The sequence below is a fragment of the Suncus etruscus genome, chromosome 15 (genome assembly GCF_024139225.1).
Source record: "Suncus etruscus isolate mSunEtr1 chromosome 15, mSunEtr1.pri.cur, whole genome shotgun sequence".
Lineage (NCBI taxonomy): Eukaryota > Metazoa > Chordata > Mammalia > Eulipotyphla > Soricidae > Suncus > Suncus etruscus.
The window spans coordinates 15,368,337-15,381,127 of NC_064862.1; the positions used below are offsets into that span (position 1 = coordinate 15,368,337).

At 36.6% G+C, this 12,791-nt stretch overlaps 1 protein-coding gene across 1 annotated transcript in view; it reads left to right on the top strand.

Annotated features, from left to right (window-relative positions):
- The window catches only part of GRM1 (glutamate metabotropic receptor 1), a 504,561-nt gene that overhangs the window by 104,320 nt on the left and 387,450 nt on the right, over positions 1 to 12,791 (top strand). The gene's annotated exons all lie outside the window — the stretch shown is intronic.

Sequence of the window (12,791 nt, forward strand, 5' to 3'; positions counted from 1 at the left end):
CTCAGAGAGCTAGGAAGGGCCCCCCAAAAATGTCTCCTGGAGCCACTCAAGCCGAAAGGCCAAGAAAGATGGAGTGAGTAAAAACCCGCTATAAGGATCACCAGGCAGAGAGCTGACTCCTTTGTCTGTGGAGGAATCTGCCCTGCTGTGAAATTGGCTACGAGGAGAAGTTGAAGGGACCTGTTGGCTTTGCGTATTTCTCTTCTCTGATCTCCTGAAGCTCTCCTCAGAGGGCTAGGAAGGGCCCCAAGAACCTGTCTCCTGGAGGCCCCAGAAGAGCATGGCTGCTCCGCTTTGCTTCGCAGCCACGCGCTCTTTCTGACTAATGAACCCCACCACAACACAGAGAAAAAAAAAATCACACTACAAGCATGACAATGGGGAACCCTAGCAGGCAAACACCATGCACAGAGAATGAAGATGATAGCTCTCATGACCCCAAAAATATCAACCATCTGATTAACCTCTCAGATAAGGAGTTTAGAATATAAATATGGAAGACCCTCATGGAAATCAAAGAAAACATAGCTCTAGCTGAACAGGACACAAAAACAAAAATCAGAAAACTCCAAACTGAAATAACAGATCTGAAAAACATGGTAACTCAACTGAAAAAATTAATGGACAACCTCTCCAACAGGGTAACAGCAGCTGAGGACAGAATCAGTGAACTGGAAGATCAAATGCAGAAAAACTTCATACAGCAGAAGAGATTGGAAAAGAACCTTAAGACAAACAATCAGACAATAGAAAAAGTACTCAAGGAATGTGAACAGATGAAAATAGAAGTCTTTGATAAACTCAAGAGAAACAACGTAAGAATCATTGGAGTCTCTGAGTCCCAGGAAGGGGAGATCCCCAGGAAGAATCAACTGTCAATCATCACAGAGATACTCCCAGAGCTAAATACTACATGCAATCAAATCCTGCATGCCCAAAGAGTCCAGCTAAAAGAAACCTGAAGAAAAGCACCCCAAGACACATCCTAGTTACAATGAAGAATCCTACAGATAGAGATAAATACTGAAAGCAGCAAGATCAAAAAGGGAAATTACATTCAAAGGAGCATCCTTAAACTTACAGCAGACATGTCACAATAATTTTCAGAGACAGAAGAGAGGAGAAATGGGAGTTCCAGCTCATGACATAAGCTCACCACAAAGAGTGATGATTGCAGTTAGAGAAATAACTATCCTAACCATGAGAAGGAAGTAGAAAGAAAGTAGAAAGCCTGTGTAGAGTACAGGCGGGGGTGGGGAGGAGGGAGATTTGGAGCATTGGGAATGGGAATGTTGCACTGGTGAAGGGGAGTGTTCTCTACATGACTGAAACCCAACCACAATCATGTTTGTAATCAAGGCGTTTAAATAAAAATATTTATTAAAAAATATTTGAACAGTAATGGTGTGTCACTTATGGGTTATTTTAGTAACTATGCAAGATAATAAAAGTAAAGAAATAAAAACATGGGGCTGAAGAAATATCATGGAGACAAGGAAAAAATAATAAATATATATTTATAATATATAAAGACATAATATATTAAATCATATAATATATAAAATTTAAATTGTAAATAAATTATATATAATATGAATAATAAAATTTATTTAATTAATTAAAGATTAATCATGCTGCAGTCATGCTTGCTGCCTCATCAACCCAGAATCACCTTTTCTGTGATGACCTGCCTCATCATTGACCCTCAACAATTCTTTGAGCGGACCCCTATTGACCAAACTTCAGCCAGTAGTAGTTTCACCAGGTCTGTTTTTCGAGCGAATATGGGCACCCTCCATTCTATCTCCCTTCTTCTAGGCAAGCCTGTTAGATAGTAACCATGCTCACAAATGGAGTTGCCATGTCAGAACCAGGATTTCTTCCAAGAGGCTCTGCAGCTGAATATATGCACCTAAAATGAGTAGTATCGTAGCTTTGAGTTTCTGGACAGCTTCATTTGTTTGATGCTGTTATCCTTAAAGTAACACCACGCACAATTTAACAGACTGACAGATAACAAGAGCTCACTAAACTTTTTGCTATTGTATTCATGTCTTCATTGGTGATACAATAATTTTTACAAAAATAACTTGCAACTGACTTTTTGTTGTTTGTTTCTATTTTTCTCTTCGCATACATTTTCTTTTTTATTTCTTTTTTCAATAACTTTGCTTTCACTTATCTGGAAACATGTATTATGATCAACTATGTCAACTATGTGATGCATCTTCTTTAAAATAAAAAAGGCATATTAAATTGCAAGGCTAAATTATTTCATCTTAAGGAAGCCTGAATCAAATGCAAGTATAATTATATTTGACCCAGTGAAATAAGGTACAATGAATACTCATTTGATTTCTGATTATAAACAGTACACATTTTAAATTATACATGTATATAGCCTTTACAATTATACATGAATGTACATAGTCCTTTAACATCATTGATTTGAGGATTATAAAGATAATACATGAGATAAGGTGTTTGCCTTGCATGAAACACACCCAGGTTTTGTATCTGGTATCACATATGGTACCCTGAGTGTTTCCAAGAATGATCCCAGAGCATAGAGCCAGGAGTAATCTCTAAGCACACCTGGGTATGGACCCAACACCCTTCCCCTCAAATAAAGAAAGAACAGCTCTCTCAGTTTAAACTGGAGTCAGGATCATTTTCAAGAATGATAAAAATAGAGTATCAACATATTTCTCAAACAAGATTCTTTGAAGTATTCATTTATCTTATTTAAAACTGATTATTTATAGAAGAAAGTTCAGATCTCTGCATTTTATTATAAATGGTTTTGTTTGTTTGTTTGTTTGTTTGTTTTTTGGCCACATCTGGTGATGCTCAGGGGTTACTCCTGGCTATGTGCTCAGAAATTGCTCCTGGCTTAAGGGACCGTATGGGATGCCAGGGGATCAAACTGCGGTCTGTCCTGTGTTAGTGCGTGCAAGGCAAATGCCCAACTGCTTGCACCACCACTTTTGCCTCATATTTTTCTTTCTTTTTTTTTTTTGTGGTTTTTTGGGTCACACCCAGCAGTGCTCAGGGGTTATTCCTGGCTCCATGCTCAGAAATTGCTCCTGGCAGGCACCGGGGACCATATGGGACTCCGGGATTCGAACTGATGACCTTTTGCATGAAAGGCAAGCGCTTTACCTCCATGCTATCTCTCCGGCCCCTGCCTCATATTTTTCTAAATGTTTTATAAATTATATCATTTGATTTAATTTGTCATCATTGAGAGGAGAATGATTTTCCCACGTGATTGGTTATTAAAATCCTCTTGTTATCCTTTAATTTCATAAACTTCCATAAAGTTAATATAAGAGAAAGTTTCAAACATTTCCCTGAAAGAACTTGCAAATTTATTGCTACTAAATTGTTTTTAAGATCTCAAGTCACTGCAACTGTCATTACTACAGTATTGGAATAAAAGTTAAATGTAGTAATCTAGTACGTGGTACATTTTTTTCTGAGACACTGTCAGTAGGGGCAGATTCAAAGTTGTTAGGTCTGATTTGAAGGACTGTCTTTAAGAAACTAAATAACAAATTATATTGTACTTGGCAAATTTAATAAGAACATATTTCTAGGTATATTGTTACAGACTTTTCCAGCAACTTGAAAGGAACCCATGCAAGTGAGCAGCATCCTTGAAGCTTAAAGCTTCATTAGTTTCATATTAAATTTTCCCTGGCTGAGAAGTTAGCATTAGTTTTCATTTGAGAAGCGTAGTCACATTCCACAATATTAAGGTACTGTGTGTATATTTATGGTTCTTCTTTCCACAGCAAACTAGGTTGAGGGTGGGAAGGCTAGGGGTTAGACTCAAGATTCTGCATATCAAGGGGTAGGAGTGATAGCACAGTGGGTGCATGTGGCCTACCCAGGTTGGAGCCCCAGCATCCTATATGGTCCCCTGAGCCTGCCAGGAGTGATTTCTGACTTCAGAGCAAGGAACTGCCCTTGAGAACTGTCGGGTGTGGCCCTAAAACAAATAAACAATATAAAAACAAACAAGAAAGATTCTGCATATTAAGACCAAGAGGGGTATTATTGAGTCTTTCTTTGTTCATGCAACTTCACAGGATGCTCTAATAAGGAATATCAGATTGGTGCCCGATGCCTCCAGGTTTGGAAGGCATGACATTCACTCTAAACTGGAACCCAAGAAAGGAGATCTGAAGCAGGAACAGAAATCCTCATCTCAGGAGACAATTTGGGTTTCTGGGCTTCTGACCAACCAGCTACAGACAGGAGGTTCTCGCAACCCTCTAGTTTGGACTCCAGGTGTCATTTATAAATCCACAATCTTCTTCTGTGAGAGTCTAAAATCCAGGTTTCAAGAACACATATCTCACGTTTGATCTATTTGCTAGAGAGGCTCATGGAGCTTAGGAAACATTTTCTCACTAGATTACAGACTTATTACAAAAACCAGGGACACCTATAAATAATACATGGGTCAAGATATGGTTAAAAAGGCTTTAGAACCTCTAGGGGTCTCAAACTCAATTTACCTGGGGCCGCAGGAGGCAAAGTCAGGGTGATCCTTGAGTGCAAAGTCAGTAGTAAGCCTTGAACATTGGGGGTGTGTGACCCAAACAACTAAAACAAAATAAAACAAAAAAAGATTCCTCTAGGGCAGGGCCACAAAATGTATGGAGCGCTGCAAAAGTTTCCAGGTTTGCCATTCTTCCCTAACTAGTATCTTTATGTTCACCAATCTGGATGCTGTGCTTCCACCTCTCTTGGGCTTTCAGAGTCTTGATTCTACTGGGGGAACTCAATTTGCATTCAGTTACCCTCCAGTGTTTCCCTAAAGCTACTTTAATTAACAAAGCAAAAGACAATATTTACTCTTTTTTTTTTCAAGAGTTCAGCTTTTTATTGAACATGTTACAAAAGATTTAGTCAAAAATACCAAAAACCATATCATCATACTAATATAATACATCATACTAATACTATACAATACTAATACAATACTATACAGTATAATATTATACTATATACTATACTATATAATACCATACTAATACAATACTAGACATGCTAATACAATACATTATATTAATACAATATTTACTCTTAATAGTTACTTGGCTCCTGGGTGGATAAGATGTGGATGAAAGCTAAATAGGTATGAGAAATAGATAAATATATTGTGATTATTTCAATCCTAGCTTCTTGCTTCAGGATAGATAATATAACGGTTAGGTGCACATTACTCCTGCTTGTGGTCCTGGAGGCCCCTTGGCAACTTCAGAGTGTCCAGATACTGGCACTTGTAGGGCCCAGACATCACTGGATCCTTGAACCATAACTTTGAATGACTAGGCTAGTTGGCTGAGAATTGCTTGGAAGGAACTTCCAGGCCTCCAGAACATTGTTTGTGAGCCCCCCACTCCCCGCTGCAAAAACAGAAACAAACTTACTATATATTTTTTTTAACTATCTGATAAAATACTTGTGAGGTTGTGAAACTGAATGGGGTGTGGGAGTCACAAAAATTTGTTTTAACACAAATTTATGATTTATTATTAGTAAATGTTAGATTTGTATGTCTATTTATGTGACCCAGAGTCATATAAAAAATTTCCAGGTTTGGGGCCATGAGTGGAAAGTCAATATAGATCCATATAAATGACCAGTGTCTTTCTCTCTCTTCTCTCCATCTATGTCTTTATTCCATCTCTATCACTTTTTTCCTCTCTGTAGTATTAGTATTTATATCTAACTATACTCAATAAATTACAATATTGTAGCAAACATTCTATAAATTTTCTTTTAAGCTCTATATGCTATATCTAGACCAGCATTTTTGGCCATGATCTATGTTTCTTTCATTATTGTATCAGACATTAAAAGCTGTGAGAAACCTTAGATATTATATAGCTCAAATGCCTTGTATATTTAATTTTTAGATATGCTTTCCAGAATGACTGAGGTAAAAGATTTTTGTGATGGAGACTAAATATTTGGCTATTTTAATTGGTATTTCCTTCTTCAATTAATATTTAACCAAAGACAATATATGTATAATACAGGTAAGAAAACAGATAGCAACATTGAAGGAAAATAAGAAAACTTTTATAGGTAATCTCATAGTTTTATTAGATTTAGCCATGGTGTTAGCTTCTGATTTCTAAATTCACTGTCCTGCTGTTCCCAGGTTCCCCAGCCCCTCTGCCCCTGATGACCCCGGCAGCTAGGCAGTAAAACAATTCATTGATACCAGTGAGCTACAGACTGGCCCAAAAAGATAAGAGACAGCTGTATGTGCTTGTGAAATGTAGGAAATAGTCAGGTAAATATTGATGTTGTTTTTAGCTCTATCATTGTTTGCTGGTTCAAGGCTATAAAATAGTTTTGAGACCCTGATGGGCCAGACTTCTCCCAAAGACCCCATCCTGGTGGGTTAAGACATTCCCAATGAGAAACAAACAGACCACCAGAATGTGAGCTAAGAGTGGCGTCAGGGAGGGGGTCAGGAGGGTTGTATCTTTTCCTATTGAATGGTGTGAACTAAAATTTTTGTAGACCTGTGGAACGTTTGAAATATAACTTTTATGTAGTTTTGTATAACTGACAAATGATGTAATGGAATGATCTGAAGGGTATATAAACAGCTTAAAAGCTTGGGTCAGGGTCGCTCTCCAACCTAAGGAGTTGGCCCTAGCATGCTAGTGATACGCGTAAAGACCAAGTTCCGTTTCAAAAACTTGGTCGTTAAGTGAATTGGTCGTTACATGAGGAACTGCATGCACTGTATACAGTAGTACAGTATATGCATAGTACCTGACAATACAGTATTCTGAATAAGTAAAACAACAAGAAAGATTAAACTGAAAACTTCCACTTGTCTTAATTTGCATAGATTGTGTAATTTACACACAGTACTGCAATGTATTACAGAACATAAAGTTAGTAAAGTAGGTATATTAAAGCACCAAAAACCACAGTACTGTACTGTAGAGTGTACAAGATGGAAAAAGAATATTTAAAATAAAATAACGGTGAAGAAATGGTCATAAGTACAAGTGGTCACTAACAGGTAGGCCTTTAAGCAAGGAGTATCTGTAAAGTCTGCTTGCTTGAGTCCGTGAGTCTCCTGGTATTTCTCCAGCCGCTTGCTTCCGAACAAATATTCCCCACATGCCTAGAACTTGCAATGAATAAGCAGTAGACTCTAAAAACCGTGAAAGGTTTCTTACTAGCAGAGGCTTATCTTCCAGGATTTATGTATATCTACTTGTTGTGCAGTTGTTTTCTTAAACCAGACAACAAATGCACCTGATATATAGGGAATGTGTTTGTGTCTGGGAAATCAATTCCAATTATTTTCTGTAACACCCAGCAACTATTGCATGAAGATACTGAAAGTAGGTTGTGGGCAGGACAAAGTCAGAAACTTCCTTGGTGGAGTCAACATGTTCAGAGTAACATGTAATCTCTGCTTCACTTTGAGTTGAACTTAAAACTCTGTTCATCAAAAGTGTCATTTGTTTCTACTTGAGCCAGAAGGTCATGTTCAGTTTTTTTCTCTTAAATTTTAATTTTTTTATTAAAATTTTTCTTAATTTAAAGAATCATGGCACCATTAGTATTGGAACTTAGAAAGGGAATTCTCTTGGCTTAAGAGATATAGTGTTTTTCTAATATACACACAGATCACTCAGGGAGGAACAGGTAAACAGGCAAAATTTTAAAAGCTATGCAAAATACATACATTTCTAATAGTTAAATTATAGAATATCAGCTATGCTGGTTTTAGCAACATTAATACCCAATCTCTGCTGCATCATTGGATGATTATTATAACTAGATCTATGCAGAACTCTATTGCAATATAGTTTCAAATTATACTGCTGGAGTCTTGGTTTCAAGCACAGTTCAAAAGTTTATTTATGTTGCAAATTCTTGAAACTCTAAGATTATTTTCCCCTCTTTTGACCTCCTCCACCTTACCTCCCCACTTCTTCTTTTAGCCCCTCATTCTTCCTCTTCTCTAACCTTCCTGTTTGTGAATTTGTGGAATTCTAACTGATAACCTAAAATTCTGTAATAATTTGATAGAAAGTAGAGTTCCCAAATTATATTCCTGAAGTTTTGATATGGCATGGCCACTTATCTCCTTTGTGGTTTGGGCCAGATTTATTAACATTTTCTCTATTATTTGTAAAAGGAGTATCATCAACAAGATTTTTGTATCTCATCCTAACTGGTAGGAGATATGTGATATGAGATATGTGTATGAAATAGTAATCAATGGGATATGAGATAGTAAAGCAATTAATCTGATTATGTTTACAGTAACTAGGATTTCTAAGTTAAGAATGAATTGGAAAGGACTAAGAGGAGAAGAAAGGGAAACACACAGAAGATTATTCATAATAGTCATTGGAAAAGATAGAGAAGATATCCGCTCATTTAATGTTAATGATAGATTTCAATGTGCATTAAGGAGCACATAGGTTAGTAATGAACAAGAGTAAAATATTAAAATAATTTAACCTTAAGTCGCATAGATTATATCTACATTTTCCTTTTTTTCTTATTTTAGTGAAGCAAGGTAGTTTTATTGAATAAAATTTGCTTAGAAATATAATGGATTAATTACAGAAGATTGACTTTGACAACCACAAATGAGCAGAACTTTTCTTGCTATCATAAAAGAGACCTTGGGGTTTGACAACTAACATGCCTGGAGCCTTTAGTCTGTCTTATGACAGTTTGCTTCAGAGTAGAGACACCCTGTATCTATTAGGCCAAGGGAATTTCCTTTCTAATTACCCCAACATTTACTGCACCTATGCAAAACAAAACAAACAAAAAACACTTGTCACCTCTACCCTATTTTACTCTTAATTTTATTTATATCTTCTAGATAAGAGCTTCTGCCTTTTTCTTGGAACTGTAGAACTTGAATGATTTTATGCTGTCTAATATTTTTATGTTTTCCTACAAATTGAAAAAAGAAAAAAAGTAGATGGTACCAGAAGCAAGCAGTCACATGAACATTAAGTGGAAATAAAAGAACGATCAGACCTAAATAACAAACCCAAAGGCAATGACAACAGAATCAAGATACCCAATCTACAACAAGCTATATACAAAAGAGACCTGTTACACTAGCAGTCTAAGGGGTAAAGGGGAGAGGTATGGGATGCATGCTGGGAACTCTGGTGGAGGGAGGTCAACACAGGTGGTGAGAATGGCCCCAATTCACTGTCACTTAGTGCCTGAAATACAACTGTGAAAGACTTGTGATTCACATTGGGCTCAATTAAAAAAAAAAAAAAAAAAAAAAGGAAGGGCCAGAGCACGGCCAACACAGAAAGGACCTTGGTTCGAATCCCAGCATCCCATATGGTCTCCCAAACCTGCCAGGAGTGACTTCTTAGCTCAGAGCCAGGAGTAACTCCTGAGCACCGACAGGTGTGACCCCAAAACCCAATCCACACACAAAAAAAAGAAATATGAGGAAGGAGAAAAAGAGAAAAAATGTGTTCAAGAGAGAACACAGAATTCTCTCAAGTGGAAATAAGCAAAAAAGCAGAACAAAAAAGTGAGATCAACATTCAAGGGATACACGGGCTTGAAGAGAAAAGCAAATTATTATCTATATTAACAGTCATTAGAGGCAGATTTTTATTTTTGTTTATTTTTATTTTTTTATATTTTGGTTTTTGGGTCACACCCGGCAGTGCTCAGGGACCACTCCTGGCTCTACGCCCAGAAATTGCTCCTGGCAGGCTTGGGGGACCATATGGGATGCTGGGATTTAAACCACTGTCCTGCATGCAAGGCAAATGCCCTAACTTCATGCTATCTCTCCAGCCCCTAAAGGCAAATTTTTGATCTATCAAATATATGAATGCATTTGTGTATGCATGTGGAAGTTGTCATATATTTTGCTGTCATTCTTTCCCTTTTTTAAAAAAAGTCAGAAAGACCTAGAATTACTTCTACTTTAGAAAGGGTTCAGGGAATAGACATTTATAAAATGGTTTTGATTTCCAATGGAACAGATGCATTCATTTTGAGGTATTCATTAAATTCTATATTGATGCATAAAAATAAGGGAACATACCTTGTGGACACTTCCTTTATATTTCATTTCTATTTAATTTAACCCAGATATTCTCATCAAATGTCCTTGATTTTATGTCCATTAATATATTTCTTAGAAATTTTATTGTCAAAATGTACTCTGAAAATTTTAATTGGTATGCATTAGGAAATTATTCACCATCAGAGTGTCTATAGAGACTATAGAGGTGTTATGGTATTGATAAATTCTAACTTTTATGAACATTTTTTGTTTGTTTTTGGGCCACAGCCTGCGATGCTCATGGGTTACTCCTGGCTATGCATTCAGAAATCACTCCTGGCTTGGGAAACCATATGGGAAGCAGGGGGATCGAACCGAGGTCCATCCTGCAAGAGCAAGTCAAATAAAAACTGTGGACTCTGGACTCTCACTAATCAGCTGTGTTCTAATTTCCCTCCTCTCCCATTATTGTTGTGTAAGAAGCAAAAGGTACTTGCCAAGCCTCAGTTTTTCACCTGGGAAATTTGATGCTGTGGGTTTCTAAGGAAATGGGCTTTCTATATCTGGTGCCTCCTGAACAGCTCAAGAAGTGTAATATCAGTAGAGTGCTAAATATATGTTAATATCTGCATGTTAGGTTATATAATTATCACAACTTTATTTTACAGAAAAAGGACATAAGCTCAGATTTGATTTATGAAAAAAATCCCACAGCTATAAAATGGGGGAGTCAGAATTTGAGCCTTAGACTCCGGTTCCTTAAGCTTTGTCACTATTTTTCGATATTGCTTTCCTGTAAATGAAATATTATGCCAGAATAAACTGCATAAGCTCAATGCATTCAAACCCAGAATTTGTAATGCAAAGTGTTGGAGACCCATAATGAAAAACCTTTGAGAAAATAGCTATCGTATCCCTTTTGTTTATGAATGCTGAAACTAGGATTTTGGGTTCTTCATGAAGTTTACAAGAATATAGATTATGCAGAGCCAAACTCCATTTAGTTTTCACAGGTTCAATAGTATATTTTACTAATTTATTTTTGCAGGAGGCAATTATGTCATTTGAATTAAAGATAATCTTTTCTTTCAGAGACTAATTTTATTTTTATTCAATGTACAATTTATTTTGATTTGGTTGATTGGTATTCTTTTTGTATACTGATGATAAGGAGGTTTAATGGCTGGCCTTAAATAGGAAGAAACTGAGAGTAGGAATAGGGTTGGGTTAATTCCACTAAGAAAGAGGTGGTTTTTCAAGAGGTCCTTGGTAGCAGTGCACAGCTGACTTCTGCTGGCTGTCAGTTCATTGTTGCTGGTCAGTATATCTTTCTATTACTTCGGGTTCACTTAATTAGCTTGTTCTCTAAGTGGCTTTATTTTCTTATACATTGGTCTTTTCTGCAGGGCGGTCTCTTGTTCCCTGCTTTTTAGCAATTATATACTTCAAAGTGAGTATTGGCAAAAAATAAACCTGCAGACAAGATACATTTTAAGTGGTTATACAACAAATGCTTTTCTCTCCCCCTACAGTAATACACTTGTAAAAGAATCAGATTGGAGAAGAAAAAAGCTGTTGAAAAAAATTTGCTAGGCAGATGCTTATTCCAAGTACTGAGAATATGAAATATGTTTTGACATGATGCTCTAGGTTATGAAATAATGCTGATTCATATTGTTCTAGAATAACCAAATGCTCAGGCTATAAGGAACCTTAAAGATCTTCCAGTTTGAACCTCACATTTTGAGGATGAATAAAGAAGACAGTGATAAACAGTTCAAGGTCACAGCTAAATTGGAAATGTCAAGAATTCTATCTCTGATTCTGAAATTTTTATAATAAAATTTTGTGTAAAAGATCAAGAATATATCATCTGAAAAATAGCAGAAAACTATCCAATTGTGTAATCAATTGAGATTCTTGTTAATCATGCAAGAAATGCTGGAACAACAGGATTGGGCTGATATGGATAGAGCTCAGTAATGTCACATAGTTGGTCTTCTCTGTCCTTTGATTCTATACTTTTCATGTATAGTTTACTAATATGGCTGCATGAATGCTAAATCTTTTAAGATAAGGCTCCTGTACTAGTGTAAAGAAATAACAAAACTATGAGAATCATACTTTTATCTGACCTTTAAAAATTTTTTCCCCAGAAGTATCACTTTCAAACTTCCACTAAAAATTCAATGTCTCGGGCTGTAGTGTTATCACAGTGGTAGGGCTTTTGCCTTGCATGTGGTTGATCCAGGACTGATGTGGGTTTGATCCTCAGCCTCCCATATGGTCCCCTGAGCCAGGAGCTATTTCTGAGCACAGAGCCAGGAGTAATCACTGAGCACCAACAGGTGTGCCCCCCCCCCCCTAAAAAAAAACCAACAAACCTCAATGTCTGGCCTTGGATAACTTCTGCAATCCTAGCTGCAGTGCAGTCTGGGAATGAGGTGCTTTGTCTATCTAGAGTCATCCCAAACATAACTGAGAAATTCTTAGTAAAGAAAATTGGAGGAATAGATAATGTATAGGAAACTATGAGAATTTGAGCCAAAAATATTCTGGAGATAAGAAATTAAAAACCATGGAGTTTATATTCAGACACATCTGGGTTCAGATTCCAGTTTTGACAAACTACAGGCATTCTACTCTATTTCCATAGGTATCTGTTTATACTTTCTATATTGAGAGAGTTGAGGCTTTGCCAAATTTGTAATCAAGTACAAGAAAATGA